Here is a 26,180-nt window from a genome sequence, read left to right on the forward strand (position 1 = left end):
CACGTTTGCATGCATGATTAGTGTATGATTGAATCGGGGGCGTCACAGAGGCGGTCGTGTCACGTCTAATTGAAGTTACTATCCTACCCCTATTTAGAGCAGTGGAAATCGGGCCAATGGATTGTCCGTGTAATGGGTAGACCGTAATTTCCATCTCCCAAACACTTGGCTTCGGGCAACCGACGTGGGAGTGGACATTTTGCCGCCTCTTTCGAATTTTGGGACAATAAGCATCCACGTTTACCCTGGCAACTAAATTCGATCCATTTTGTATTCCTATACGAATCTTTATAAGTCATTCTATGCGTTTTTATATATCTTCAAAAGGACGACAAAGATGTATTCCACTGTCATATATGAATATGGTTTACAAATGCCGATACTCAAATTCAGAAGCTAGAATCCAGTTTAAGGTGAATTCAAATATTTGGAACACTTCATGTCCAACTCAAATGTCACACGCAGCATAATGTGTACTCCCATTTAGATATGTACACAAGCGATGTATCAAGATTCAAATACCGAGTCAATCAACCAAGAATGAACAGAACTAATAGACATATAAACACTTATAGAGTATATGGATCAATAATATCAACTAACATACATAAGCCAGACTGCTGTACTTTTCTTTGCTACAACAACATCCTTTTTTAGCCAAGCTACTATAGCATCTTGGCCCTTTCTGATGCGTGCCACTTATGGTTCATCTATACTACTATTATTGCTGAATGCACATTCATCCTGATTGGCATATTTGTAGGTCTGGCACAGCAATCAAAATGAAATGTCTCCGAGTCTTATCAATTAATACAGACTTGTGCTCAAATCAAATTACAAACCAAAAAACAAAAAACAATTATTACATGATCTCTAAAACAAATGGTTTGATTGATTACATGAACAAACAACACAAAGGTTATTCAACGATGAAAAGAACATTTCACCTATGATTTACCAAGTGGGAATTTAATTTCCTTTTTTCCTTCAGGACTTTAACAATGTGGTCAGTCTCAGCTTGCTTCGTTTTGAAATCCACCAAATATTTAATGGTTGTCTTGAGTACTGCTACTGATCGTGTTGTTTGCTTCCTCAACATGTCAACTTCATATCTAAGTGCAGAAGCAGAATCTCTTTCTACCACTAGTTTAGCCTCTAGAGCATCAGCAGTTGGCAATTCATAATGCATGATTGGGCCGGTGCCACTGCTGTGGGATGATACAACGTCCATGGGGACCTCGCTTTAATCTTGGGCTAACATGTTTTGCCATTAAAGTTTCGATTGGATTCAGAAAAGTTGAAGTTAGCAAAACATCTCAACTGGGAGTTATAACAGCAAACCGGTTAAACGAACAAGGAATAAAAGAGTTTCAATTCGATGCTGAAAAGCAGTTATTAACATCAATGTAACCTGTTGTTGCAGCAGCAAAGCAGTTAAACAAACAAGTAGCTATTTAAGTTCAGGCAAACAGGTAATTCATAATAGTAAGTATCAAACACATAGATAGGCGCAGTCCATAATAGGATTAACAGGCTGTGGCATTATGTAATCAGTAGCAAACTAAATTAAGCCAAGCAACGTAATTGAACAATTTTGCAATAAGTGGCTAACTAAAATTCCGAGAAGCAGGCAACTGAACTTACGCTAGTTCTTTGTACAGGCACACTGCAACTTCTTTTTCGCTTACAAGGTTGTACGAAGGAGTCCATGGCATCAATTGCTTGGATACGCAGTCCCAATACTTCTTTCTTCCCACACTGCATTGGTAAGTCGAATGGTTAATCTGGTAAGATGGTGCGTCCTTGATATGTTATATGAGGACGTGTAGTCAGACTAGTTGTAGCCACACACATCACACTGGCTTTTACTGTATATTTCATGCGATAACTTTTGGCATATCGAGATCTAAGCAATCTACAATAGGATGAAAAGACTGGCATCCTTCACGAACTCAGTTCATAGAAACAAGCAATTTTCAACCATTCTGTGGATATTTTCCTACAACATGGGCATTTTTCTAGCATTAAATAAAATCCACAAAAATTCAAATAAATCAAAGAGTGCTACTGCTCTACTAAAATCAAATAAAAATCATTTTCAAAATACCAAAATTAATTCAAATTTATTTCTCTCTAATTTTCTGTTGTAGGGAATCATGTTACCCTATTTTCCATATATTTTTATTTTGGATAAAAATAATTTGAATAAAACCCAAATACTCCAAATTGAAAATAATTTCCAAAAGGACTTTAAATTAGATCCTTTTAAACTTCCAACTCATATTTCATATGTTTTGAAGAAGTCATTTTATCTTCTCTCATGAAAATCATTGAGTTGCTTGAAGTTTCTGAATTGGAAATATTTTCAAATGATATTCAAATATTTTCAACACCCCTTTTCATTTAAATAAGTGGAACAAGTCATGTCATCTTCTCTCTAGGGTTTTGTATTTGAAAAGAATTTGAATTCACGGAGATCATAAAAGCAAAGTGAAAGTTTGGGAAAGTCCTTTTATTCCCTCTCATTTAACTTTCAAAAGATTTCGAATTCACTCACTTTCAGTCAATCAATCAAACAATCAATCCAATCTATCTGTTTATTATAACATTCCAAAATTTAGAATTTTGGGATGTTACAAACCTACCACCCTTAAAATGAATCTCGTCCTCGAGATTCGGAGAGGCTAGAATGAAATAGGTTAGGTTTTGGGTCTTCTCAAAATCCATCGATCATCACAGGGGGTCTGGGGTGCTACCACCCTTAGAAACATTGTCATGGTCCCATCAGTACTCATATACTCCATCCTTATTCTTGACGAGGCCGGTCTTCTCAAATTCTCGAGATAATTCCTTCTCTGGCTCTTCAGGTAGTGGCATAACCTTTACCACAATTCTTCTGTCCTTTCATCTTGGTAAGGTTCTTCCATGACTGGGTCTTCTTAGCTGACGGGTCTGGCGCCAAAACTAAACAACTATCGATATCTCATGGTGGTCAACAATTTATGGTTTCTCCTGCAGGAAATGGGTCTGGTTGATCCTCACCGTATAACCTACGATTGGCAACAACTACCGTGTACAAGGGAAACATTCTTATACCATTCTAAGGTTCAAACAAGGTTTAATACCGTCGTCTCTCTACTATAGGTAGGTCACTCAGATTTACCGTCCCATATAGCAAAGCGAACAATAAGAGTAAGTCGGTATGGTGATCAATCCATCCCGCACCCAAATCATTACCTTGTATATGGTTTAGCGAATCTCGCATTCTAACACTCGGTCATCCTCGCAAGCATTGCAAAATTTCTCTTGTCGACGAACCAAGTTCGGATAAATCCATGGATTCTGCAAGCCAAACAAACATCTATCGTTCCTTCCCAACCCTCAGGTTTTGCGTAACTCCTATAAGATCGTTTGTCGATAAAATCGTAACTTCTTCCAGGGTTTTTCCTTCAGCAAGAATGTGCTTGCTTCTTGGCAGGTCCTGGGGCCTGTGGGTTATGGCCCATCTCATCACTTGTAAACCTTGAACTCATCATCGGGCAACTGATCCTTAATCCAACATCCAACTTCCTAGTATTCTTAAATCCATCCAATTGTACTGTCTTCCTTCCTTCTATTGGCACCAAACTAGGACATGATTACTCAGACTCATCATGGAATTTCCATTGATACATATTTCCAACATCATACCTCATTTATATCCAATAGTACTTCATCTCTTCATCCTCGGGGGATATCCCACATACCGAGATAAAAAAACTTATACTTATGAAGTCCATACTCCACTTCGTGGAACATCATTATCCTTTCCAGGGTCAAGCGTCCTTACAGGGGAATATTGGCCATCTCTGCATGGCACTTCTTCAACTGGGAAACGTGAAACACATCATGAACTCCTAACAGTTCTTCGGGTGACTCCAGCTTGTTGGCCACTTCTCCCATACGCTCCAAAACTCGGTATGGTCCTACAAATCTCGGGGCTAACTTTCCCTTAACTCCAAATAGTTTAACTCCTCGCAGAGGGGACACACGAAGACATGCTCTGTCTCCAATTTCATAGACTACCTCCTTGTGTTTTTAAGTCTGCATAACTCTTCTGCCAGGACTGAGCTACCTTCAGTCTATCTCGAATCAACTTAACATTCTCTTCTAACTCCTTGATCACATTTGGTCCAAACAACTGATGTTCTCCAACTTCATCCCGCATCAACGGTGTCTGGCTCCTTCTCCCATACAATGCTTCAAAAGGGGCCATCTTCAAACTGGCTTGGTAACTGTTGTTGTATAAGAACTCCGCGTAAGGTAGATTATCATCCCTACTAGATCCCTAATCTAGCGCACACGCTATCAACATGTCCTCCAGAATCTGATTGACTCTCTCGGTCTATCCATCTGTCTGCGGATGAAAGGTTGTACTGAACTCTAGCCTAGTACCCAAAGTCTGGTGCAGCAGATTCCAAAACTTTGAGGTAAACTGTGTTCCTCTATCTGATACGATGGTCCTCGGAACTCCATGCAGACATACAATCCTGGTCATATATATCTTGGCCAACTTCGCACTTGTATAGGTGGTTTTCACTGGGATAAAGTGAGCCACTTTGGTCAAGCGAATCAACTACTACCCAGATAGAATCATATCCCGATCGGGTTCTGGGAAATCCGGTAATGGAATCCATGCCAAGCTTATCCTACTTCCATTCGGGTATCGGCATAGGCTGTAGTAATCCGGCTGGCTTCTGATACTCTGCCTTTACTCTCTGGCATACATCACCTACGACTACATACTCCGCAATATCCTTCTTCATACCAGTCCACCAAAAACGCTCCTTCAAATCCAAATACATCTTGGTGTTTCCAGGGCGAATCGAGTATGGTGAGTCATGAGCCTCCTGAAGTATTAACTTCCTGATCTTTGCATTATTGGGCACATTTACACGGTCCTCGAACCATAAGGTGTCGTGCTCATCCTTACGAAAGTCTTTGGTCTTTCCTTTGCTCATCCTCTCTTTTCCCTCAGCAATCTCTTTGTCATCCTTCTGAGCTTCACGAATCTTTCCCAACAATGTAGACTGAACTTCCATAAGGCTTCAATTTCTGGGGCACAACTCGAGACTTTGGTAAATTCAACTTAAATTCTTTCCAAGTGGTTACTCCTTGCCATCCATTGGTGGTTTGGTACATCCTCCACCAAGTAGCAGCACCTCTTTCAAAGGACTGAAGAGCATGCTGGGTCATATCCTTTCCGGCTATAGGGTTATTCTCCATGTGATCCTCCATGTTCGGAATCCATCGGTCTGTCTCCAATTGACTCATTGGTCTAGAAAATACAAGCTCATCTTCATTCATCCTCTATTGGGTCCATGGGTTTGCGGTGGGATAAGAGAGATCGAGAGGGATACACACAATACAAACAATAGTTTTGAAAAGACAGGTTTTATTTTGTGGCTGTCGGAAAAACATCAAACAAATGACAGCTCACAAACGTCGCATCTAACGTAAGTATATAACAGGGGTTTGGTCTTCTAAAGGTTAATAAATCTCAACGTCATCAAACTCTTCAAGTCTTGGTCATGTCTCCGATGGCTTCTTCCAATCATGCTTGTCCTTCTTAAGTTCTTTTGCCAGACCCTCTCTGTTGACGCGAAGTCTCTCGTGGCGTCCTTTAATAATTGCGTTCCAAACTTCTGGGTCTCAACATCCTTGGCATGAACCATGGTACTACTGTCCTTCAGTTCTTGACGAGTCTCCGTTATCTCGAGGTTTTGCTTTCCCAGCTTGGCTACTTTCAGTTTCTGGGTTCTGAGTTCTTCACGAAACACTTCTTTGTCAAATACAGCTTCCTGCAGGTCCATCCTAAACTTCTTGATGTAATACTCCAGATCCTGGTGATATACCGGTCTAAAGTTAAAACTTCATCTTGCTGATAGGTGCTCCATCAGCTTTCTACCATCCAATCCTTCCATGCATCTGCATGCTTAACTCCGCACGGTGACAATAGCATAAACGGGTAATAACACCATGGTCAGCCGTGTCTATGCCCATGTTACCGCCATGAGCTTTCATTCCATAACTGATATCTCCTGTCTTTGGGTTTTCTTAACAAAAACTTTGAGTTCTAATGCTCCATGTTCCGGTCTTTCTCCGATACACCTTGGTCTCGGGTATTGACGGCTTCCATAGTCTGCCAAGTTCCATAAGGGTAGCCTTCCTATACCAATCTAGAAATTCTTCAGAGCCTTCAAATTCTCCTAGTCTTCAGAGTCCTTAACCGTTGTAGTTCCAATTATAACAATGCTCGATAAAATACTCTTCATTCCGAAGTGGTCTTGGTTGTCCGATATCTTGTCCTTCTTGGAGTGGTCTCATCAGTCGAATCTTCGTGTGGTCAAAAGGGGAAAGGGGTATGGTCTCACTAAAAGGGAATATTTGAATAAGACTCAGAAAAGGAGAGAGGTAAAATATCTTTTTGAAAAGGAAAGTTTTAGAAAATCCTTCCTATGGGCTTGCCAGTTTCTAGGGTCACGTCCTACAGTCAACATGTGCTCTGATACCATCTTGTAGCGACCCGACCTGAATGGATCAAGTCTCTGTGCTTAACTGTCATCCCTGGATCGGTATGCTGACACACACAGTACTCGGGGATTTATAACAGAGGTAAATCACATGTATAAAGTAGCGTAAATACTATTACCTCAATCCAAATAGCGGAAGTAACAAGGTTGTGGATTCCCATCAACACCAACGGCAAAGTTGAGTGTAGAAATCGTAACCCTAACGTATCACTTACTCATCGTAAGAATCCTACAACATGAAACGTTGCAGCCCGAAAACGGGTCAGCACATGGAATATGCTGGCAAATTCACACCATAGAGAAATGATGAACAAAGGCTATCACTACATGCATATATGGCTGGTGGAAAAGCTCTATGGTTATAATGTTTTTGCGAAAAGCCAATTTTTCCCTACTGCAAAGGAATAAATTTTATTTAACTATCATGGTGGTTGTGAAACATTGAGATGGTTGACAGCATCTCAATCCCAATTAAGTATCATCATTAACCCAACAAAATTAATTAAAGTAACATGATGATGAGATTCACATGATAATCCAAGAACTAGATACTCAAGATGTCCATAACCGGGGACACGGCTAATCATGATTAGTTTGTACACTCTGCAGAGGTTTGCGCACTTTTCCCCACAAGAATCGATCGCCTCCGCTTGATTCTCGCACTACATGATGTTTGAGAAACGGATGATCGAGACACATTCTTTCAGAAGCATTTACTCTCTACTCTGGGTAGATCGTTACACCTACAATCCCCCTACATCTGCTAGTCCACCTCTTCAAGAGCTCACACAACTTACTCAACTATGCCAGAGCCCATAATGGCTTGTGGCTACACACGGAAGTTTCTAGCATGAATAATCTCATGATCCCTTTGAGCCTGGGTGGCGAAACATAGGATGATCACACGGTATATCCCCGGGATCTCCTAGGACAACACTGGTATATCCCCAGGTGTCCGGGCAAGTCCACTGGTATATCCCCAGGGTGCCCCTACCAATCCACCCAGATGTGTATTAAAGTTGCCACCTTAAGTTGAACCATTAAGTAAACAATCTCACATCTTTCATGAATACTCTCAAACCCAATCCACGTCTACGAGCATAGCATAGCAGTATAAGCATAACGTAATAGTAACTCCCAAGGTTTGAATGCAGGGCAATAGGTTCCTACCTCATCAACTACTTCCCAATACCCACATGTTATCAATCCTACTCATGCAATGTTTGAGGGTGAAACTAATGCATAAAAACTGGGTATGAAAGGGATATGATCAAAGTGTGAACTTGCCTGCAATGTTGATGAAGATGATTCGCACTCAAAACTCTTGATAGTTCTACTCGTCACACTCCGGTCAATCTATCATGAGAAAGCAATAGTAACCACACATAAGCAATCAAGCAAAAGAATCGAAGAAAAGATCACGGAAAACTTTGAAAACAAGCAAATAACTCTTGCAACATAAAACAGTTTCTAACAGTACCAAAATTAGATGGATTTGGCCTTATCACAAAGTTTAGGTCAAGAGCTTCGCTTTGCAAAAAGAATCAACTCAAACAGAGTTACGGAACTTAAGTTATGAATAAAAGAAGTTTGAATATGAATTTGAACAAATTTCGAAATTTGAAAATTTCAAAAAGTTGACGTGACAGGTTAACTGGATAGGTGAAAACAAGACGAAACTATAGGCGCTGGTTTCATCTAATTTGGATGAATGAGTAAAAAGTTATGGCTATTTGAAAAATCAGGGCCAAGCTGTTTTGCAGAAGAAAAATAGCTACGGCTAAAAAAAATAGATCTAACGTATAAATGCAGAGAACGAATAAATATACCTAAAAGACGACTTCGGAGTGAGGAGACAACTTCCAAAAGTCCCGCCGGAGAGGAGAAATATATTTTTCTTTAGTAAATCTAGTCAAACCAAAATATTGATTTAACCCGAATCGGATGATTTTTGAAGTCTTTATGGGTCTATATTTATTGGTGGAAAAAGGCTTAAAGGTCAAATGCTAGGCAATGTGGGACTAAACGTAGATGAACAGAAAAGAAATAGAGAAGAAAAGAGGCGCCTCGCATGGGCCTAAAGGCCTTCGGCGGGCCACACGCGTACACGGGCTGCAGTTTTTTTAAACAAAAATCGGCCTAAGTAAAAGAAATAAAAGGCTGGCTGGGCCTGGCCCATGTAGGGGAGAAGAAAAAAAATAAAATGATGGGGCGCCCGATGCCACTATGCAGTGCACGTGAGCGACAAATAATTACGGGCCACACGTATAGTTTTATTTTAAATATTAACAGAAAGGAAAACTGAATAAATAAAAATAAAATAAATTTTTATATAGGCATATAATATATTAAAATTTTCATAAAAAGATTTCCTACAGCATGAGCATTTTTCTAGCATTAAATAAAATCCACAAAAATTCAAATAAATCAAAGAGTGCTACTGCTCTACTAAAATCCAATAAAAATCATTTTCAAAATACCAAAATTAATTCAAATTTATTTCTCTCCAATTTTCTATTGTAGGGAATCATGTTACCCTATTTTCCATATATTTTTATTTTGGAGAAAAATAATTTGAATAAAACCCAAATATTCCAAATTGAAAATAATTTCCAAAAGGACTTTAAATTAGATCCTTTTAAACTTCCAACTCATATTTCATATGTTTTGAAGAAGTCATTTTATCTTCTCTCATGAAAATCATTGAGTTGCTTGAAGTTTCCGAATTGGAAATATTTTCAAATGATATTCAAATATTTTCAACACCCCTTTTCATTTAAATAAATGGAAGAAGTCATGTCATCTTCTCTCTAGGGTTTTGTATTTGAAAAGAATTTGAATTCATGGAGATCATAAAAGCAAAGTGAAAGTTGGGAAAGTCCTTTTATTCCCTCTCATTTAACTTTCAAAAGATTTCGAATTCACTCACTTTCAGTCAATCAATCAAACAATCAATCCAATCAATCTGTTTATTATAACATTCCAAAATTTAGAATTTTGGGATGTTACACTGGCATCCTTCACATTATTGGCGAACTCAATTCATAGAAACAAGCGATTCAACCATTCTGTTGGTAAATCAAAAGCGCCACTGGAATATTTTTCACTACCCCTATCATACACGCAAAAAGGGGCAACGCCACCATAGGGGCTGGTATGGGCGGCCGCCTTGGGTGGCTCGAAAGTGTGCACCTAGTTTGAGTCGTCCAGGTTGGCCCAGGCTAGTTTTGTTCGTCTCAACGCACGAGCAGGCAATGTAAAAAAATGAAGAAAAATGTTTCAATTTGGATAGGCCAATAACATAAGTGCAAGGCAGGCCCTATAGCAGGCTCGCGGCCCAAACGAGCGCCTCCCATATCGATCGACGGCAGGAAAAATCTCAATTCATCTGCTCCAGCCTCCGGTCTGGTTCGCTCCTAACCTAGCCGCCGCTGGACAGACCGACACAGCACTTCCCCCCGCCCTCGTTGGAGGGCAGTTGCCGGCTTCAAGCGAACGGAAGGACAAGAAGATGAAGGTCCAACCCTGGGTGTAGCCTGCGTGGGAGGCAGCGGCGGCAGCACGGGCATGGCATCGAGCTTGCGCAAACGGACAGTCGCAGCTTGCAAGAGTAGCATGCATAACGAGCAGGTACATCACATCCCTAATTATATCTAATTCAACTCTTCAATTTCTGGCCAATAGTTAAACCTGACGGTGTTGTAAAACTGCTTGTATGTAGGGAATCTATGAGAAAATGAAACCAATTTCTACTTATTTTATAACTCCCCCAATCAATACTGAACTGACTGAATCTGATGAATCTAATCAAGTTTTCGGTGCAAACATCCAGCTCATGTTGTTCTTGAGCCTGAAGTGTCTAATGAACAGAATGGTAATGAAGGATTTGATGCAAACATTTTACATGCTCCTGCTGATGAACATATAGTGTCTAATGAGGCATCTAATGCAAGCACTTTGCAAGCTCCCATTGAAGGATTTAGTGTCTAATGATGATCTGCTATGTTGAGAGAGATACAGAGATTTGCAGGCATTGATGACAAGCAAATTATAGTGCATTTTCATGGCTTGAGGAAACGTCGAGGCCATCTACCAGAAAGTCCCCGTATCATGACAACGTAGCATAAATACTTTTCTAATCTGTTGTTTGAAACTATTGGCATACTTGTGCAGGATAGATATATTGTATGCAGTTTGCGCACTGGTTATAGGTGTAATTACACTTCGATATTTTCAGCCAGAGAACGAATAATTCAAGCAGGTACAAACCATGTTTGTAGTCCTTGTACACCATGTTACATTTTGTGTTTTTTGGTGCTTGCATCATTTAGTGTTTATAATCTGAACTACTTTGGGTCTTTAGCTAGTTTTCAAAGTGCATGTAGCTTCACATTTCTCAAGTTATGTTGATTTCCGGAGTGCAAGTGCCCTCGTATTTTTTAAGTTAAATGTTCGCCCCTGGTAACTTGAATTCGTGGATCCGCCACTTCACACAAATCGTACACGAATGCCAGTACGAATTAAATGAAATGCAGGGACTTACGCTAGCTCGTTGTACAGGCTCACTGCAGCTCTACTTGCGCTTGGGATGTTCCATGTACAAGTCCATGTTACCACTTGCTTGGATGTGCAGGCCTTGTTCTCCTTGCATCCCCCTCTGCATTTTTGACACGGCGAATGGCTGATCAAATAAGAGGAATCGACCTTGCTGTTGTACCAGAGGACAGATACTTACAAGGTTATACGGGTGTGCAGGATGTGTACCATATCCCGTAGCGCCGTCATGCTTCGCTAAAAATGGATTTGCTTGTTTTAGATGATATCTCCAGAAGAAATAAGAGTTAAAGTCAGAGTTGGATAGGCGTGTAAGCTAAGAGAGAAGTGAAAGGATATCCAAACATCGCCGGAACAGTGCACAAGGGAGTGATGTGTGGATACCTAGTTCGGGCCGGCGTTTGTGCATGCGCGCCTAGCTAGAGTGCGGGTCACTCCAGAGCCGTTGAGGGTGATGCGCTGGCGTTGGCTGGCCGCGTATGGATGCAGATCTTGAGTGGCAGCGGAGCGCTATGATGCAGTGGACGAGACTGTTGCTGAAGCCCCAGCGGCCTCGGGGGGCGGAGGCGCGACGATGTGCTCGGTGAAGTAGCCCCGGTGAGCTGGGAGACGGCGTCGGTGAAGCGCACCAGATGCGGTGGAAGTCAGTGTCTGTGAGGCACGTCGGTTGCGGCGGCCGACGTTGTCGGTGGACCACCCGGTGCGGTGGACGAGGGCGTAGATGAGGTAGCTCCGGTGCGGTGCTGAAGCGCGACCGTCGTCTTCGTCGTCGTCGTTCGGCACAGAGGTGGGGAAAGAGACGAGACGAGGGGCGATTCAAAATTTGCTCGGGTTGGCGGCGAATTAGGTATTTGAGCAATCTAGGCGCGGAAGGGGACGGTGGAGAAGGGAGATTTTGCAGGGCTGGAATTGGGGCTGCCAGATATTTCAATCCGAAACGTGGAAGCGCGAACTTATTTTGTCGTCGTCCTTTTTTTGGGGGGGGGAGGGGGTGGGTGGCTGGGTGCTAAGCGTCCGTCCGACACACGCGACCACCACGACACGACCCTGGTCTGCCTGGTGCGCCTACATTTGAGAATGCAAACGAATCTTCTTTCATTTGCAAACGAATCTGTATGTATTACCATGCCCGTGTTTTCCTTGCAACAATTAGTCATTCGAAACGAGATACTATAAATTAATTAATGAGGAGTTATTTAAAAAAATCGAAACGGTATCCACGCTAACGTGGATTAGAGTGTGTGTGTCACATAGTTAGTTATTTGAATTAGAGTGTGTGTCACATAGCGATCTCCAATTCTAACGCGGATTTCGCATTTCACTGTATCCACGCTACTTTTTTAATACACATTCATATGTATATGATGAACACCATGGTAGTGAGAAAACTTTTGGATGGATTCAAACATATGACCTATAAAATAGCACAACAAATCGAGTCAATGTCAACTTTTCGAAACCTAGTATGGCACGAATTCGAAATAATTACCCATATGCATGGTCCTCAGTTCAAATCTTACGATGTACACCGAATTGAAACATTGATATTAAGTCTCGTACTATCTACATTCAAATGTTGTTTTTAGCCCCCCCCCCCCCCCCGCACACACGCTACATACTTCCTGTATCGGTCGATCTTCCTCTCCTAACCACCTTAGGAAGCAATCGGTTTCCAACACACATCCATTCTTTGTCTCCATATTTCGATCTCTAACTCTCTCAACTACACAACTCCCCTTTTCCACTCTGTTACGAAATGTATTTACCTCACACACCCGCCATTGCACCCCATGCCGAGCTCTCTTTCTCTCCGCCAATCTCTCACCCTCTCGCGCTAAATACATGCATTGCCTATCTAGCCCCCCAACCTCTCGTGCGCACGCACGCACGTTGTCTATCTAGGTCACTCCCTCGAGACTGTCTCACTCTTTCTTCCGCGCGGTGGGCCACACTCGCTCAATCTCGCTCTCTTTATCTGAGTCTCATTTAACCTCGTTTTCTTTCACACACAAATGATATATCTCCCTGTTCGGGCCTCGATCGACACACTCTATACTCCCTCACGCAGATTGTCTATCTAGGTCAGTCCATCGAAGCCGCCCCCACTCTTTCGACCTCATGGCGGGCCACGCTCTCTCTCTCTCTCTCTCTCTCTCTCTCTCTCTCTCTTTCTCTCTCCCTATCTCTCCCTCTCTCTCTCTCTCTCTCTCTCTCTCTCTCTCTCTCTCTCTCTTTGTATGTCTCGATTGACCTCGCTCTTTCTCGGACAAAAACAATATATCACCATGTTTGAGCCCAATTCGACTTATTCACATTGTATACTCTCTCACGCACATTTTCTATCTAGGTCACTCTCTCCAACCCGTCTCACTCTTTCGATCGCACGACGACCCTATGTGATCGATTGACCTTGCTTCCTCCCACGCACAAAATATATCTACACGTCTGTGACTGGATCATCTCTCAAGCTCTATCTTACAGCCCTCACCCTTGCCAAAAGCTCAATCGGACAATATCTCTCCAGAGCATATATATTTGTTCAGTGAATGTCGGACCACACTCACTTTGTCTCTCTATCTATATGTCTCTCGATTGACCTCGCTTTCTCACGCCGTATCTTCCACACATTGAAGCTACCTCTCCATCCGTCGCAAAGCCGGAGCTATTTACATTGCGAGGGGCACTCCAACCTTGAATTAATTTGTGTAGGCATTTATTTCGGTCGGTTTAGATTATATTTTCGTAGCATTCGGTCCACAACTACTCGAAACACCGTTGCAACACCCGCAACTCCCCTAGTTGATGTCCCTCTGGCTCGGTCATCGCTCTCTCGCACGTCCTTTCTCGCCTTCAACGTCGCACCATGGTATTATTGCAAAAAACTCTGTTGTTCTCTTTAATTATTATAAATAAGCTACAAAACTACACACTGATAGTCCACTTGGAATGGAACAAATTTCGACCCACAAATTAAAGTGCTACAAACTACACACCGAGGGGCCCACATGTCATGAAACAAATTTGGACCCATATACAAATTAAAAAATAAAGGACGAGGATCGAACATGCGACCAGGGCCTTCAAGCCGCACGTCAATAGGCAACATACGTAGAACAGCAATGTTTGTTGTACCTCCCTTTGTTCACATAATGTTTTTTTATATTACCACAGCCTATTTAATTGATAACATGTAATATTATTTTTAGTACTATTCGCCTTCACTTACTGGTGGGTTCCATGTGTGCTCTCTCTCTCCTCCCCTTCTGCATTTAGACGCACGGGCAAACACGAAGAACTCACTGGCGATGTTGCCGTTGACCATTTCTGGACGTGTTCTCAAGTTACGGCACAAGTTTCACGTGCTAGCAGAACTAGTCAGTGTGTACGTGCAATGCATGTTAATTTGGAAGTATATTAAGTGCGTGCGGATATTAAGTAGGATATTATTTGCGTGTTATTATGTGATTAGCACTATTTTTGGCATGAAATTAACTGCACGCTAAACGTGTTGAGCGCTCGACATTGAAGCAGTTTAGGTCGTTGGATGACAAGGAATACATGTGGCTTGATGATGTTTTATATTTAATTTGATACAGCTCTAGCAGAACATTCAATCGATCAAACCATAGATTTCGTTCAGTCTGACTCCGACTTTAAATTATACGACGATCGATCTAAAATAAACGGAAATGATAAACCTTCAGATTTTAAGCATGGCAATCCAAACGTTTTTCATGGCAAATTTAGATTATGCGGCGGCGGCGGGGGCGTCTTGCGGTGGGAAGCGGCTCCTCTGCCATGCTTTGTGTGTCATCGGGCCACTGACCGACGGCGACGGCGGCGCCTTGCGCCGTTGTTGGTGTACTCCTGGACGTTGGCCTAGCTTCAAGGAAGGCCAAAATGTTCTGGACTTCGGAGCGAGTCAACTGGCGGGAGGAGGCGACTAGCGTTGGTGCAAGGAAGCGGTCGACGGGGGCCATCCATGCCGCTGAGGGGGGCACTGGCACCCGCGCGGGGACATGCACTGTCAACGGCGCGGCAGAGACATTCGTGTGCACGGGCACCGGCACGGGCGCCCACGTCAGTGCATGTGTAGGCGCATGCACTGGCAGGTGCACGGGCACCGGCACGGGCGTGCGCATCAGTGCACGCGTAGGCGCATGCGTTGGCAGGTGCACGGGCGCGTGAAAGTCGGCGGTGGCCTCGTGGAACCCCTTGGCATCAAGCTCGGCGACAATGTATGGCTCCCAGCCCATCAATGCCACGGGGATGGGCGCTGGCGCGGTCGGGGCGACGGGAGCCGGAACGGGAGCGGGGACAGGTGTGACGTCTTCCTGCAAGGCGAGTTCAAGCTCGTCCCAAAGCGCCTTATGTTCTTGAGACTCCGGCTAGGTGTCTTCCTCAGGAAACTGGAAGACTAAGGGCAGACCATCGTGATGCGGCATGGCATACGTTTAGGTCAGGCTGGTTGGAGGTAGACGACAGGAGAATCGGAGAGGAAGAGAGAAGATTGTAGCGATACCGGGTAGTGCGGGGTTGATTTTAAACTGCGGCGTCGACGCCCATCGCAAAAAAAGATTTTAAACTGCGGTGCCGGCGACATTAAAAGTGGGAGAAGTTGGGACAAAGGTGGGCGGGGGAGCCTGGTCAAAGGGCTCGCCTCCCGGTGAGCCTGCACAGCGGTCTGCTCGCACGCCTCCCTGTCAGCCGGCGCAGCGGTCTGCTCGCACGCCTCCCGTCGACTCACACGCTTGCTCGGACGGCACCTGCCGATGAGAAGCGGGACTCGTGGCGGCACGTAAACGCCCACGGTTTGAATAGTGAAAGCGTTCGCCTTAACGTGACAGGTCTTTGTTCCAAAATACCTTGGCTCTTCATTTGTGCAACTTGTCATAAGCAGCTTGTCTCAAATTGAAGAAAAAAATTACGAAGTAATATTTGTGCCATATCACGTGACCATGCTCAGTTTCAAGAATTTATGGTCACTTTTGGATTTTCTGAAATTTAAGATCCAGGATTCGAAACAATATCATAACCTGCATCATGCAATAAATTTTCAAGCCATACATCTGTCCTGTTGTATTTCTTAAGAAAGGATTTGGTCAAACATTTTGCTTAGTTAGACTTCAGACAAGTTATATATGCAGAGCAAAAGGATAATCCCTCCGTACCAGTGCATTGCCTGATATATTAACTCAAGTACTAGGCATGAACAAACGGGCTCAATTCTGTGCTCATCCTGGTGTAGTAGTAGTAGTACTAGGCAATGCAGTTGACGGGTGACCTTGGCGAGCGGCGACCGAGGGAATTGAACCGTGCTCGGCACGGTAGGTAACGTTGTCTAGTTACTAAAGCATCCCTCCGTTGTTCATCGGTAGTCATTATGGACCGGGGACATGAGGGGAATTTCCTAGGGCTGGAATTCTGGCCGCCAGATATTTCGACTCGAAACGCGGAGGCTCGACTGGTTGGGGTTGCCTAATGTGCGTACCACGCACGCCACCAGAAGGACACGAGCCCGGTTTTTTATTTTTTATTTTTTTAGGATCAACACGAGCCAAGGTCTGGCTGGTACGCCGTTGGGTCCTACCATTCGAGAATACGAAAGGAACCTTTTAAATTGCCGAACGAATCTATGTGTATTACAATGCCCGTATTTTCCTTGCAAATACTAATCTCAACGTGGTAATTGATTTATGACGAGTTGTTGAATTAGAGTGAGTTTGTGATATAGTGATCTCAACGTGGATTTCACATTTCATGGTATCCCTGGTAAGTTTTTCAATGCAAATTCAAATTTAAAAGATGAACAATATGGAGGTGAGAAAACTTTGTATGTATCAAGCATATGACCACACACACACACACACACACACACAGAGACACCCACACACGAACACAACAACAATCCAATAAGTATAGTGCATCTATTTTTCCAAACCATGCATGTATGACACGAATTCAAAAATACTCCTTCTGTTCCTAAATATTAGTCTTTTAGAGATTTCAACAAGCGACTACATACGGAGCAAAATGAGTGAATCTACACTCTAAAATATGTCTATATACATCCGTATGTGCCAGTCCACTTGAAATCTCTAAAAAGACTAATATTTAGGAACGAAGGGAGTAAAATGTAAGACATGCATGGTCCTCAATTCAATATTTAAAACGAACATGAAACTGAAACATGAATATTAAGTCTAGTACTACAGTACATGCAAATGTTGTGTTTAATTAGGCGGAGCTATGATTGTCGGGGGTCACCCCCTCGACCTTAGATAAAATTGTGAAGCTCTGTTTAGGGTTGTTTAGATTATATTTGTCCCCACCCTCCCAACCACCGATTGGTTGTGCACCCCCCACCCCTCCTCCCCGGGAGAATATCATGTGCCCCCATACCTTAGATGCTATATGCCGATACGAGTTGCTTGGAGCTTGTAGATCTGAGATATAGCAGCTCACATGATGTCTTAATATTTTTACAGGAAACCTTGATGAGTTTGAGAATTGCACACAATTTGTACAAAAACTACTCAGATGCCCTTGGATCCCATATCCAACGACCTCGAAGCTCGTATCACCGTAGCATCTAAGATGAAGGAGGACATCATATTCTCCTGTATGTAAGAATATCATGTGCTACCACACCTTAGATGCTTTGGTGATACAAGCTCTTCGGAGCCGTTGGATTTGTGACCCAACACCTCCTTGGTGGTTTGAATGTTTTTTTTGCAGAAAAGCCCCCAAAGAGTTCGGCCACTGCTTACAAGCACAAAGACTGCTCAGATGCCATTGGATCTCAGATCAAACGACCTCGAAGCTCGTATCACCATAGCATCCAAGCTGCGAGAGCACCTTATGTTTTCTCGCACGGGAGAATATGAGGTGCTCCGCACCGTAGATTCTATGGTGATACGAGTTCACGGAGATCTAACGGCCCACAGTAGGAGGTTTGAATGTTTTTGCAATATACGGCTGAGAGAGTTTGGGAATTGCGCAGAAAGTACAAGTACTACGCATGTGCCATCTGATCACTGATCATACGACCTAGATGCTCATATCACCGTAGCGGGTAATTAAGCTACGGGGAGCACCTAATATGAGCAACGGGCAGCCGTTGGATCCAAGATGCAGCGGCACACACGAGGCCTGAATGTTTTATTTGCAAAAAAACCTTTGGAGAGTTTGGAAATTGCGCATAATTACAAAGACTACTCCCAAGCCATTGGATCTCACTTCCAACGGTGTAAAAACTCGTATCACCATAGCATCTAAGCTGCGGGGTGGATGTGATATTCTATGCCGCTGTCATTTTTGTTCGTAAACTTGCAAAATACGTGTAACTTGTGCCGTTACTTGTCTAACCGCGCAAAGTGTTTGTTCAAAAAAACCATCCTACACTGAAATATCGGAACAACACACGGGGGTCCCACTTGTCATTAATCAAATTTGGACCTAAAACTAACAAATCTGAAAGACGAGATTCGAACTGGCAACCTGGACTACAAAGCGTAAGTCGATAGCCTGAAACAACAATGGTTGTTGGCTTTGTCCCATAACTTGATTTTATACAGTATTACGTTGAGTAGAGTAGAGGGAGTGCCTCGTCAACACGTGCATGACCGTTGACTCACTTACTGGTGGGTCCCAGGTCTGCGATCTCTCTCTTCTCTCCATCGTCTAACCTTTGCACGGGCACACACGAAGAGCGGCGCTAGCTTGCCGTGGTGTTATTACAACTAAAAAAAGCTTGGAAAATAGAAGAATCGCCTAGAACAAGAGACGTTGTGGCTGGTCCAGACGGAGCTAACCACACCTATCCTTCGTGCCATGTTAGCATGATGAAGCTGTGTGGCTAGTGGGGTGTTTTCGACCGACTGGCTGGGTCCCGAGGTCGAACCATAGGTACTACGTTTGATACAGTAAATTTTTACACGCACATTTTTCCACCGTGCCGACACATGGCACACCCTACCGTGCGGTTTCGGGGTCCTCCCGGGTGGTGCACGCATATATTCTTCCTAACGTGGGACGCCCTACCGCGTGGTTTCGCTGAAGCAAGTAAATGAGTCGTCAAATCACGAAAGACCCCTTTTCCCACCGAGTACATCAGTGAAGCATGGTGGCTAGCTAGTTGGGCTAGTTCGACCGATTAGCTAGGCCGCCGCCACATTTGTATTTTCACCGCTTTTTTATCTACTTGCCGGCAGGTAAATTTTAATATCCACCACGGCGTTGCTCTGGTGTTTGAGTGCGGCAGGATTTTTAATTTTTTGATTTATGGGAGCAGGCGCGGCATGATTTTTAAATTTTTGATTGACGGGAGCAGGCGCGGCAGCAATTAGTCACGATGACTCCGCCTGTAAAACCCACTGCTCCCTGATGTGAGAAGTCGTCGACTGGTGTTTTACCATGGTGAAAACCAAAAGATTCCCCGCTCCTCGGCTGGCTCCCTCCGCCTTCCCGTAGATTGCATTGCCTTTCAGCCGTTTCGCCCCCTGCATCACCAACGTCGTGCGCCTCGAGAAGCAGAGGGACTTCGGTGGTGTTTAGGCGCCCTCTGCATGGGCATGTCCATGTCTCGGCGCAACATGACCGTTGGATCAAACTCAGATGGTGCAGATCAGTCACTGTAGCACAAAGCGTGTGGGTGTGTTTGGTTGCATTCTCATCTCAATATACTCCTGTCTAGGTGTGTAAGTCACCTTACGAAAACCAAATAATCCCAAAACACTTAGGCACGGTACATTAACTCCCTCCCCGTTTCTTGTTTTGTGACATATCAACCAATAAGAGACGTGGGCCGTGCATGCTTTCAATGACTTGAGACTAATAAACATGACATGCAGTGGTTAGTTCATTGCATGCAATGCTATTAATTAGCAAAAAGACATTAAGTTTTCTCGTTTTCCTCTCCGCCTTGGTCGCAGTGCACAACGTAAGATGACTTACACACCTAGACGGAGGGAGTAGTTGTTTCCTCTTCGTGTATTTGTGTTAACCTACTAGTGTGGACTCATGCACCCTTCATGCACTCTGCCAAACACCCAAAAGTGGGTCGAGAAGGGAACTTTTGCTCCCATCCCGTGCACCCTTCATACACCCTGCCTAACACTATTCGTGCTTCATATGGTTCATGTTTCGTGGAGTACTGTAGCACCGTACTCTCCGTGCACTGTAGACCTAGTTCTGTTAACATTGATCTCACCGTTCATTCTCGACCGGACAGTCGAGAAAGCGGTACTATGTTACTACATTACTGTTCATATAGTTGACATGCGCACAACATCATTTGTTGTCGTCATATCTTACTACACTAGCAACAAGATTATGTAGTACTGACGTATGAACCACTGCACATGCCTAGTAGTAGGAGCACTGTGTATGTTCAAGTGGCTGCCGTGTTTCGCACTCCTCCGTCGTAAGAGTGGAAACGCTTGCTGTAATCATTTTTTTCTTCAGAAAAACAGTGGACACGCTCTACCGTGCGGATCCTCCTCCAGCCATGCACTAAATTACTCACTTTCGCCGACGTGTGGGACAGCCAGCATCGGGGTCCACCAGCCATGCACTAAATTACTCCGTAGTAGAGTGACGGTAGACTACCCCGATCGAAGCGCCGCAGTAATGCCCAATGAGCCGTCAAATCACAAAACCCCCTCCTTTCCAGCAGTAAGTTGGACGGACGAAGCAACCATCATTTCACTCTTCTCTCTCAGCTTCCTCTCTACCCAACTCGCTTCTCCCTCATCTTGTTCCTCATTTCTTCAAGAAAACCCCGACCTGCTTCTGCCATTGTTCTTCTCTCCCAAAGAAGGAAAGGTGAGCGCATCAATGGTGTTGATTCTGGCCAAGGCCCGGTCTTGCAACCCCGAGACTGATCCTATAACTCCCTCTCTTTTCTTCTTTTGGGTTTGTGATTATGGTTTCTTTTCTTTTATTTCTATTTGACAGTTTCTTGATGGACGCTGGAGCACCGGCCGAAGTGATGTCTATGGCTCTGGCCAAAACCGTCGAGGCTCATGGTACGAAGAAGCGCAAGCACCCCGCCGAGACTACCGCAGACAAGCTCAAAGCCATCGCCCTGTCCAAGCCCCCCTCTCCGGGATCCCTCATTAAGCAAGTCCAGGTAATATCTCTTCTTGACGATCTTTTTCTCGATCTTGATCGTGTTTTTTCATCTAACACGCAGTACTAGTACTAGTAGTACAACTTTCTGGGTGATCTTGCATGTGATTTTTGTGTGCCAAATGACGGTTCTAAATTCCTCTTTTGACCAAAACATGCGAGAGGTTGACACTGATTTCTTATAGATTACTTTCAACTACTCCCTCTGTCCCAAATTTCTTGTCTTAGATTTGTCTAGATACGGATGTATCTAATACTAAAATGTGACTTGATACATCCGTATCTAGACAAATCTAAGACAAGAATTTTGGGACGGAGGGAGTACTTTATGAACATCAATGCTACCTTTGAAGAGGGTATATTTGCCTCAGTAACTTGTGTTATGGATATTGCAAGTAATCCCTCTGCTCTCATGCCTTTGAAGACATGTTCTAGTGTCTTTGTTCACTCATTTCTGTGCGTATATGTAGTCATATATGGAGTATAATATCGAAAATCATCTTATATTTCTGAACGGAGGTAGTAATAAAATATGGTTTCTGTTTGAATTAGAACCAGGTCCGCGGTGGAGATGAAGTTCTCAAAGTCATGCCGTGTGAACTGGAAGACCTGAGGATGAGTTCTACTGCTAAACTATCCAGCTGTGTGTCCTTGTCGCCACGTGTCCTGAACTAGTGTTTTCCTGTAGCATTGTTGTCAGGCGTGTTCTCGAGGCTGTACTTGACCACAACAATTTCCTGGCTGTGCCTTCGATTACGAAGGGTGTGGTTCTTGTAAAGCTTCCCAACAAATCTGATGCGGCCTGTCTTCATGATCATGTTTATGAGTGGAAAGACCACTCTGTTAGGTTCTCCAAGGTTGACGAGATGGTGATGGTGCATGTAGACATCTCTCACGAAGTCCATGGCCTAGTCAGTTATGCGGGGTTCATCCCGTAGGTCGGTGGCAAGAAATAGTCTGCAGAGTTTAATTAGTGCAACTTTGCTTGTCTGTAGTAAGTACTATTGTTCAGTACTTGATTTGTGTTTGTGAACCCTGTATTGTTTATTAGTACTGCCGCTTTTGGTGTGTGGTCAGTCCTGAGAACGGTCTATGTTAATGTCTGTCCACTCAATTCAGTCTGTATATTTTGAAGTATCCAGATCATCTTTTTTGTGAGGACGGTTTATCAATTATGGTTACACTCCAATATCTGTATGCATTGCAGGGTTTATCGCACCCACCAGGATTTCCAGTCCCATGGATGTTCGGTCCATACGATTTGTCACGACCTTTGGACTGTCCTGCTTGTGGGAGTAGGCGGGGCCCCTGCATGCCACCCGTAGTTGGACGATCAATCTTCTGTTTAGTACTTCAACATAGTGATTTCCTGGTAAGGATTCACTCGTGTCACATCAAGTAAATCTTATTGATTTACTGTCTAAATCTTATTGATTTAATGTCATGTTTTCTTTCTTTTCCTGCAATTTTACGATGCAGGTTTTGCCATGTGACATTCATCACAGAATAAACCGTTTGGTTTGCTCTACGATGGCTATTTTTGCAGGTTTCACTTCTTATGTCGTGTCAGTAACGAAGGCACTGTCCATCACTTATATTACTGGAAAAAATTGGATCAGTCTGTTGTCTGAGTACAAGCTGAATCCCTATGATGAACTGCAGTTTGGTTTAACAAAAACGCCACAATTAGTCCTTCTCGCGTTTAAAAGAAATGAAGAAAAAAACTGGATCACGGTCACGAAGCCTAGTCAAGTTAGAAAGCTGATCATAGCAGACCAGACACGATCACCGCTGTCTCGCACATCGGTACCACCTTCAGCAACGGATCGAGCACCGGCAGTTGCTCTAGCACTGACAGCGGCAGCAGCTCAGTCTGATCCAGCTGAGGATTGGGCACCGACCGCGTCAGCGGATCAGGCTGATCTACCGGAGGATCGGGCATCGACACCGGCACCTGCTCCGACACCGGCACCAGCTCTACAAGGAGCACCATCTCCGGCAGCAGCAGCGGCTTCGGCACCTGCACCAACACTTGCACTTGCATCTGCTCCGGCCCGTGCAGCGGCAACCGAACGAGCAGTTGCACCGGCAATAGACTGGGCTGCAGTTCGCACTTCATATACCAAAGTCCTTACAAAAACCGACATGTCCACCTTCTTGGTAAGCATTGGCCGCCCAAGTGTTTCGTTCTTTTTTCTTTCCATGTTGTTTCGCATGATTCACTGTGTTGATCTAACTGTTTGGGTATGTCTTCTTGTTTGCAAACAGAGAATTCCTAGAGCAACGAGGGAGTCGTTCAACAATCCGGGCGACAGCGGCCAAGTTTCTCTTACCATGCGCAGCCTTGGTGTGAATGAACCTGCTCAATATACCGTAAGTACAAAGGATGGTCGCATGATGATTGATGCTAAAGGATGGTCAAGGTTCAAATCTAAATCATATCTTGCGGTAGGGGATGATGTCAAAATCGAACTTTCTCGGCAAGGAGAGCTGGTCCAAATCAACTTTGAAATTCTTCAGTACTGCCGAACTGATCTATCCGCCGAGAGATTTTGATGTAATACTCTGGCATGGTGAAACAAGTGTCCTGTGTGTATAAGTAGTACGACAGTATCATTGATAGAATTGCAACTCTGATTGCTGGTTAGGAACTGTCGTTTGATTTCATTCCAACAGCTGTTGTGCTTTATTCAATTTGTGTATTCGCCTTACGACAGCATCTAAAACCAGCGCCGTACCGACCGCTTGCAATATGAAAAGCGCTGAGGTAGAACACATGGGCCCCCAAACATGCAGGCCCACCGGCCTATGGCCCAAAGTCCAGAACCGTGAGCGTGTCTGAGTATTTCTCAGCTGAACCCCCATAATGCCAGTGCGTTGCACGTAACATCAAGATGCATTTGTATGAGTATTTTATCTTGTGAGAGAAAAGGATGAACGAGGGAAGGCCTTATTTGCAAATGTGGAGAGGTGTGTGGGTACCTTTTTGCAAAATTGCCATAGTTTCCTTCCTATCCATCAGATATAAATCGGACGGCCTATATTGCAGGATGACAGGCACACCATCATCACCAACTCATCTATACCGTGTTAAAAAAACTCTGTTTTTATAATTATATATGTTATATATATTCCCCTTGATTTTTCTTATGTATAAAGTTGTGATATAAAAGATCTTTATATTTCTTTATAGAGGGAATATCTCTCTGTCAAAAATATATTTATGTGTAATAACTAGTTACTCCTGTCTTTCTACTTCCTTGCGCTTATATGTGGGGCATCCGGCAACGGGGTCCACATGCCATATGCACAAAATTAGAGTGCACAACTGCACGGTAGACACACCCCGGTCGTAGCGCCGCATTAATGCCCAATGAGCCATCAAATCACAAAAACCCACACCATTCCAGCTTTAGCTGTAAGCTGGACGGACGAAGCGGCAATATTTCACTCGGCCTGAATCCCTTCTCCCTTGTCTGCTTGTTCAGAGAAAACCCCCGCTCGGCGATTGCATAGGGTTTTCTCATGGAGAACCTGGTACGAATTCTTCATCCATCCCCGATAAATCCAAGTCCCTTGGTCGCGGGTACTCCTAGGATGGCAACCGCCGCCGTTGATGCATTTTTCTTCCTACTGAATCTAGTGTGTTTCATTTGCAGTGCCAAAAGTGCGAGGACCCTACAGGTTTCTGCGCCCTCGGCGAGACGCCACACTTATTCCTTCTCATCCTAACACAAGATTTTAAAACGCGCATAGTATGTTCCTAGAATCCTCTTTTCTATCCGGGAGGGTGGGGTTTTTTGAACATGATGTCGACTAATTTGGAAATTTGGATTGCTATATTTGGATAAAAGGTACTAGTACCATGGTCAACACTGACGTGAAGGAGGAAAGTATTTCTAGATTTGGATATAGGGAATACATTGTGTTCTCATATTATTTTTCCTGCAGTGCATTCCTTGCTCTGCCAGAACACATGTACTCAAGATGCTCGGCCTTGCCATAACTGAATACACCAGTTTAATGGTAACAGTGAAGACAAGCCATGGATATGAGTTTCAAGTTGGGTTCATGAACCAAGAAGATCGCTGCTTTTTTTATGGCCGAACTTGGATAAACATTCTCAAGTGTTACATACTGAAAGTTGGCGCACGAATGTTGATGGAAATAGCAGAACCTGGTCTCATCTTCACTGCGATCTTCCACCCTGACGTCATTCCAATTGTTCATCCATGTTAGTTTTGTATCTGGTTCTTGCTTGTTGCCTCGATTACTTCTTAATCCACCTATTATGTCTAACTAATCACAATTTAACTTTAGAAGTAGCCACGTGGGATATGTGTGCCACTGCTGCACTCGTTGAACAGGTCCAACTGTGTCGAGAAACTTATGGTACGAGCTGTTTTCTGTTATATATGTTGTTCATAAACTATTGCTTATACACAGTTTTACAGCAGTGATCTTCTTGAAACAGAAACTGCCCAGTTCTATTGTTCCTATACAGATGCCTGACCATGGTCGGGTCAGACTTGCGCTTGGTCACAACATGATGTTTATGTCGACCTACTCCATTCCCCTTGGAGGTGAAAAGATACTTATTCATGGGTGGTCTCAAATAATGAAGGCCCGTCCATCTTGGAGAATAGGACAGAAGATTATGTTCCTGCTTTTCCATGTCTCTAAAGCGAATATCCTGTTTATTGACCACATTGCGAGATGAAGCCGCTTTCAGAAGGTTGTGGATGCGCGGGGTGGCGCCTGGGCCTTGTCCTGGGGCTTGGCGGCCTCACCCTTGGTTAACTGTAGGCAAAGTAGTAGTGTTCGAGGCATGCTTTGTACAGTTTTGAACCTGTATAAGTACTCATACTGCTTTCAGCTATGGTTGTTAAGTGCCCCTGCTAGTTTCAGTTAAGGTTGTTAAGT

This window comes from Triticum aestivum, chromosome 1D, assembly GCF_018294505.1.
Source record: "Triticum aestivum cultivar Chinese Spring chromosome 1D, IWGSC CS RefSeq v2.1, whole genome shotgun sequence".
Taxonomy (NCBI): domain Eukaryota; kingdom Viridiplantae; phylum Streptophyta; class Magnoliopsida; order Poales; family Poaceae; genus Triticum; species Triticum aestivum.